The sequence below is a fragment of the Grammomys surdaster genome, unplaced genomic scaffold, assembly GCF_004785775.1.
Source record: "Grammomys surdaster isolate TR1022 unplaced genomic scaffold, NIH_TR_1.0 219, whole genome shotgun sequence".
Lineage (NCBI taxonomy): Eukaryota > Metazoa > Chordata > Mammalia > Rodentia > Muridae > Grammomys > Grammomys surdaster.
The window spans coordinates 3685151-3692423 of NW_021604664.1; the positions used below are offsets into that span (position 1 = coordinate 3685151).

The 7273-nt window shown below is 40.5% G+C and overlaps 2 pseudogenes; one reads left to right on the forward strand and one right to left on the reverse strand.

Annotated features, from left to right (window-relative positions):
- Positions 1 to 4263: 4263 nt before the first annotated feature.
- On the reverse strand, positions 4264 to 5195 carry LOC114625612 (annotated as a pseudogene).
- Positions 5196 to 5821: 626 nt separating this feature from the next.
- LOC114625541 lies at positions 5822 to 7013 on the forward strand (annotated as a pseudogene).
- Positions 7014 to 7273: the final 260 nt, after the last annotated feature.

Below are 7273 nucleotides of genomic sequence, written 5' to 3' on the forward strand. Positions count from 1 at the left end.
AACACAATTCTTTATAGAACTTGAAAGAACAATTCTCCACATCATATGGTAAAAAAGAAAAGAAAAACAACAAACAAACAAACAAACAAACAAAACAGGATACCTAAAACAATCCTGCATAATAAAAGAACTTCTACTATTGTACTTTGTGCTATTGGTATTCAAACAGACAGGTTGATCAATTGAGTTGAAACAAAGATCCTGACATAAACCCACACAACTATGGACCCTTAATTTTTCACAAAGAAGGCAAAATCATACAATGCAAAAAAAGAAAGCATCTTCAACAAATGTTTCTGGTCTAACTGGAGATTTGCATGTAGAAGAATGCAAACAGATACATATCCATCACGAACAAAGCTCAATTCCAAGTGTATCACAGATGGTACTATAAATCCACAGACACAAAATCTAATAGAAGATAAACAGGTAAAATAGCTTTGAAGGCTTTGTTGTTTGATTTCATACCTTGAGACAAGGGAGTGAGTGCAAAATTTGTATACCAAAGCAACCTAGCCAGCATCCCTCAGGGATAGCCTGCCCCCTACCCAGAACATTCTAACCCAGGAGCTGGGCTGTCCTTCCCCCACAGAGGCTCTTCCCTATATAATCCAGACATTCTTATGTTTACTGACATGTGACTAGCATAATTGTTCCCTGGGAGGCTTCACCAAGCACCAGACTGAAACAGATGCAGAAACCCATATCCAAATATTGGATGGAGCTCAGCAAGTCTTACTGAAGACTTGAGGGAAGAACTCAAAGGGGAAAGGAACTCCACAGGAAGAACAACAGAGTCAAATAACCTGGATCCTCATGGGCTCTCAGAGGCTGGACCACCAACCAAAGAACATACAGGGGCTGAACTTAGGGCAACTGCAGACATGTAGCAGGAGGTGCAGTTTGGTCTTTGTCTTAGTCAGGGTTTCTATTTCTGCACATAACATCATGACCAAGAAGCAAGCTGGGAAGGTAAGGGTCTATTCAGCTTACACTTCCATACTGCTGCTCATCACCAAAGGAAGTCAGGACTGGAACTCAAGCAGGTATTCTTAAGAATACCATTTTCTACACTACTTACAAGGGGAAGAAGACCTCTACAAGGTCAGGAGAAACTATCATACAATGGGGCACACCTGCACAAGGGGAACTCAGGGTATCTCGAAAACATTCCTGTCCAAGCCTATAGTGGCATTGGGACTGATAACTACAGCCAAATGTGGTGGAAGAGTTGTGTTCTCAAGATCTGAAGCAACCCCTCCCAAAGGCACTGGACCCAGACCATTACCAGCTCTTCTAAGAATATTCCTGGTTTTAAAGAAGGATCTCTGTTTTAATCTTTCTACCTCAGAGCCTTAGGGAAAGCCCCCAAGGCCTAGGCCCCAGACTGTTACTGGCTCTGTCAAGCATGTTCCAGGGTTTCGGAAGGAGCCATCATTTTCCATGCCTGCAAACTTCAGGGAAAGCCTACCTTGATGAGACCAGCACTCAACACAACAATGCCTTTTTATCATTACAAATAGTTGTCACTTTGTGTCATCTTGCCCATGTAGCAGAACTATGCATTTTTTCAAGAAAAATGAATGTTTGTGGCACATCAGGCTATAATGTTGATAGTGACCATGTAATGCCACATTGAGCAGCTTGTTAGAGCTCTCTGTATGGGAATGGACCCAGTGACTTGTTATAAATCAGGGTTGTTTCCTTTCTTATTGTTTGGAGCCATATTTCTGGACAATCCTGGTGACAGCACTCTAATCTCTAACAGGCCTGGTTAGCATACTACTTATCTGTGGGGTATTTTACAGGCAGTCCTCCCTCAGCTAAATTCTACTTGGTGTGACTTAATATCTCCTAAGCACTAGTAAATCCTTCACTTCTTCAATTTTGACTCTTTGACACCAGACTTTAATACTACATTGCTACCTAACACATGAGATGGAACTTGCACAAAATTAACTCCAACTGTATATTGCACATTAGTGTGAAGTGCTAGGGCAGAATATTTACAAACTATGGTTCTCCGAGTTTGGCATCCTGACAAGGATGTTTTTACACACAAGCCACTATGCAGATGCAGCCCCCCACAGTTAAGTTATTCAGAGGCTACCGCTGGGTCCAGGAGTGGTTAGAACTGCAAGGGACCATACATATAGCAGCCAGTTCCTACCAACACCAGGAAAAGACTCACCAAAGTAGCTCCTGCAGCTCAGGCCCCTGCTCCTCCACACTGTTAGCAATGACCTTGTGCTCACCAAGTTGAAACTCGGGAGCTTGCCTGATTGCACCTCACAGCACCCAGCAGCAGGGATTAGAGCATAGCATAGCATGCCAAACCACTCAATCTGGCTCAGCAACTAAGTGGAACCAGCCTCCTCCTGGCACCCAGAAGAACCTTCCTCCTATTTGACTGGCAGGTCTGTCTGAGGAGTCTGACTGGCTAGGGTTTCTTGAGTGACATGAGCACCTCCCCTAGGGTTCGAGCTTGCTAGAGGCACAAGCTGCCTCCTGAGAGGCAGACCTTTTCTGAATCTTCAAGGATTTGCATTTCAGTAGCACTTTTGCCTGTCCTCCAATGGCTTACCCATCTATCTCTCACCTATGCCCATAGAGAACCCACCACTCCAGTTTGCACTGCCCAGCAGCCAGCTCCTCCCCCTTCAATAGCCAATTGAGCTTTTGCTCACTACCTCCTGACACAGAAAAATAACTTGCCTCAGAGCAGGATCATGATGACCTCATATTCTGTGATGTTCTGTACTTTCTGATCTTTGTTAATCTTAAGAAATTTCATAATAATACGTTCCACATCAGAATGAAGGTCAGTGAAAAGTGTTCTGTCTAGCTAGCCAAAGTAGCTTGGGACAGAGGCAACTGCCAGGCAGCACTTTCTGCACATGTACATGAGCTCACTGTGGGTTTTTCCTTTAGAAGCTGGTCATGAGAAATGTTGATTATCTTAGCTCAGCATCCTAATTCTGAGCTGTGACCCCTGATCAATGTATTAGGGTGTGCATTCACTATCCCATCCCTGTCTGACTGAGATTGTGTTGTTTTGGGGGTAACTCTTGGACTCCAACAATTCGATTATATTATGCTTTCTTGTTTCAGTTTATTAACCATCCTGTGGTTTCTTGTACAGGATTTCTTATTGATTATTGTAGGGATTTGATGGTGTAAGTTCCCTGGTTTTTTTGTTTGTTTATTTTTGTATTTTTTGGTTTTGCTCTGCTTTTTATCTGAACAATGTTTTATTACCCTTTCAATTCTGAAGGATAGATTTCATGTATATAATATTTTTAGTTTGTAGCTGTTTTTCTCTCAAGATTTTGAATACCTTATTCTGTTCTTTTCTATTCTCTACTATAATGCAAATTTATGCTGAGAAAACTGACTTTATTCTAATGAAGATTCCCTTATGTTATGGTTTGATATAAAATGCTTACCCTATGATTCATGATTGAATATTAGGAACACAGTTGATGTTGCTCTTTGGTGAAGTTGAACTTGTGGTAGGTGGGGCCTAGATGGAGAAAATGGGTCACAGAGACATAAGCCTTGAAGATTACAGTTCCTTTCTTTCATTCCCTCTCTTCTCCTCTGTCTTGCTTTCTCTCTCATTCCTGTTCAGATCAATGTAACAAAGAACTGACACTTGTTCCACCAAAATTGGCTTATTAAATAACAAATTTTCAACATCAAATTAATAAATTTTCATTCATGAATTGTAAAGAATTTTATGTGATACTTTTAAGGGTGGGGGTATAGATTTGACAACGAAATGGTAGAAATTTCAATTTGTAATGGAACATATTTTGAGTATCACTTGCCTCTAAAATAAGCTTCATCAAAAATACACTCATTGTTTATTGATATAATTCACTTGTTTCACATCAGAAAAATATTTTTTTATTATTGATTCATGTCAAGTTTCAAAGGCATAGTTTACTCTCAGAAATGTTTCCAGACTATTCTTTATTAGTAATGTTACTTCCTTTTTTTTCATTGACTCAAGACTTATACTAGCTATCTTCTTAAAAGATAGTTTTTGTCTATTTGTATATTTTAATATATCATTAGAAATTCCTTATTTAAACGTCAAACACTTCATCTTAATTGATAAGCTAAACTCACAATGCTGTAATACTAGAAATGAGAAAAGTCTGGCAGAAGGCCATATTCTGTGGACCTGGAATATATGACCATTATTAGAGAAGCCAATATAAAATTACTACAATTATTAATTTTAATATCAAAGAATTTTCACTTTGAACTGATAATGCTTCTCAGTAGCTTTTTAAAGGCACCTTTTACATCCTTGTTCCTTACGGTATAGATGAAGGGATTCAGTGTAGGAGTTATCACTGCATAAAAGAGAGCCCTGAACTTGGGTTGGTCCCTTGTGATGGATGAAGAAGGCTGAAGGTACATGCTAATGGCTGGACCATAAAATAAAGAAACTACAATAAGATGAGAAGAACATGTCCCAAAGGCTTTTCTCCTTCCTTCAGAAGATTTAATTCTAAGTACTGCACATCCAATATTAACATAAGAAGCAAGAATTAAGCACAGAGGAACAGCCAGTATAAAAATGCATACCACAGAAAGTGCTAGCTCATTAGACTCCTTTTCACCACAGGCAGTTTTTATGAGATTTCACACAATTAATGATCCAGTTTATGTATGCCACACAATGGCAGTTGCAATGTAAGTGTGCCCTGAGAAAAAGCAAAGATTACTACAGACAGCCACATAATAGACACTAACAAAATACAGAGTCGCTGATTCATAATGAGGGTGTAGTGGAGAGGTCTGCAGATAGTCACATATCGATCAAAAGACGTAATAGGCAAAAGCAGACATTCTGTGCCTCCTATTATGTGGAAGACATAAAGCTGAACAACATACCCAATGTAACTAATTGTTTTTCTGGAGCTTCCCAGGTTAAACAGCATCTGAGGAACAATGCTTGTGGTGTAGCACATGTCCAGAAAGGAGAGATTTGTGAGAAAAAACTACATGAGGCTGTGGAGCTGAGAGCCTAAGGTGGACACCAGAATGATGGTGATGTTCCCCATCAAAGCCATGGGGTATATTATCAGAAGCGTAACAAAGAGAGGGAGTTCCAGCAAAGAATGGTCAGCAAAGCCCAGTAGGATGAATTCTTTTGGGTGGCTTTCATTGGTTACAGCCATTCTCCTTTGATCTATTTTACCTACAGTTTAAAAGTGCCATATTAATTTAAAACATGAGATATACAAAATAAAGAAAAATTATTGAAAACTGAGAGAAGTGCCAGTCACATACAAAGATAAATCCATAAAATAGCACTAGTTGGTTGTTGTTGGAATCTGGAGAGTGCTTACTGTTTTTCTAGAAATCCAAACATGTAGTCCCAATACCCATAATGAGTGTAACACAACTACCTGGATCTCCAGCTCCAGAGAATAAAATACCCATTTCTGTACTTGTGTGGACACCCCCCCACAAGTACACATAGGTATAAATTAAATAATAAGAAAAATTAGAAGACAAACTCTACCTTTAATAATATAAACTCTAAAAGTCAAATGTATGGCATACTGTACCTCAAATCCTTAATGAAAATTTCTGCCATATTAGAATACTCTATCCAGAATAGCTAATTACTCTTCATAAGTAAAGTGTAAACAATCCATGATAGACACTAAAGACATGTCTGATCATGAAGCCACCTAACCTTAACCCTAAACCTGCTACAGAAGATTCTTTCAAGAATTCTACCCACAGAATAAAACAAACCAACAACAACAAGAAGAAGAAACAAACAAACAAAAATCTCATGACTGTGAATGTACTGAAAAGAATGCATCTCAGTGGTAAGGTAATAAATACTAGAAAAAAGATTACAGAAGAATCAAACCTTATACAAATGAAAACATAATAGGAAGTCATACATACCTTTAAGAATTAAGTAAAAGTTAATAATCTCAATCTACCAATTAAAAGGCAGAGATGAACAGTCTTGACCAGATTCGGACGGTGTTGCTGGATTTCACCTCAGCCATCAGTGACACTATGGAAAATGAGTTCAAAAGTTCACATACGAAGATTATGAGAGAACCACCGAGTAGCTTCGCTGTCACACTAAGCATCGACCTCAAGTGGCAGTGATCTGTGGTTCCGGCTTAGGACGGCTGACTTCTAAATTAACTCAGGCTCAGATCTTTGAGTACAGTGAGACACCAAACTTTCCCCAAAGCACAGTGCAAGGTCATGCGGGTCGACTGGTATTTGGATTCCTGAATGGCAGATCCTGTGTGATGATGCAGGGCCAGTTCCATATGTATGAAGGGTACTCTCTGTCAAAGGTGACATTCCCAGTGAGAGTTTTCCATCTTCTGGTTGTGGACACTTTGGTGGTCACCAATGCTGCTGGAGGACTCAACCCCAATTTTGAAGTTGGAGATATCATGCTGATCCGTGATCACATCAACATGCCTGGTTTCTGTGGCCAGAACTCTTTCCGAGGCCCCAACGATGAAAAGTTCGGAGTTCGTTTTCCTGCCATGTCTGATGCTTATGACAGGGATATGAGACAGAAGGCTTTCAGTGCCTGGAGACAAACGGGGGAGCAATGAAAACTATAAGAAGGCACCTACGTGATGTTGGCAGGTCCCACCTTTGAGACTGTGGCAGAGAGTCGTCTGCTGAAGATGCTGGGAGCAGATGCTGTTGGCATGAGCACAGTCCCAGAAGTTATTGTCACAAGACACTGTGGGCTCTGGGTCTTTGGTTTCTCACTCATTACTAACAAGGCTATCATGGATTATGACAACTTGGAGAAGGCCAATCACAAGGAGGTTCTGGAGGCCAGTAAAGCAGCTGCACAGACATTGGAACAGTTTGTCTCCATTCTTATGGAGAGCATCCCACTCCCTGACTGGCCATGGAGTGCTCTGGTGCTCCCCTGGTGGAGTCCAAGTAGCTGTCTACTTTGGTCCCTTGCTGAGGTCACTAGTCTCTGTTCTTAGATTCTAGCCGGAAAGAAAGAGGAGGATGCTTACCATTCACCTTTCTGATGTTCTTCTACTGTTCTGATGCCTGGTCCTCTTGTTTAGTTGCCTTCTCAAATTAGCTTTCATTCCTCTGGAAGAGCTGGAGTCCATTCCTACCACACTTGGGATATATGCCTTCAAACAGTACCTTCTACATCTTTGAGATGACAGACATGTTCTGAGCTCAGTCTGCTTTCCTTAAAGCCCTAGAGACCAAAGATGAACCCAGTAATACC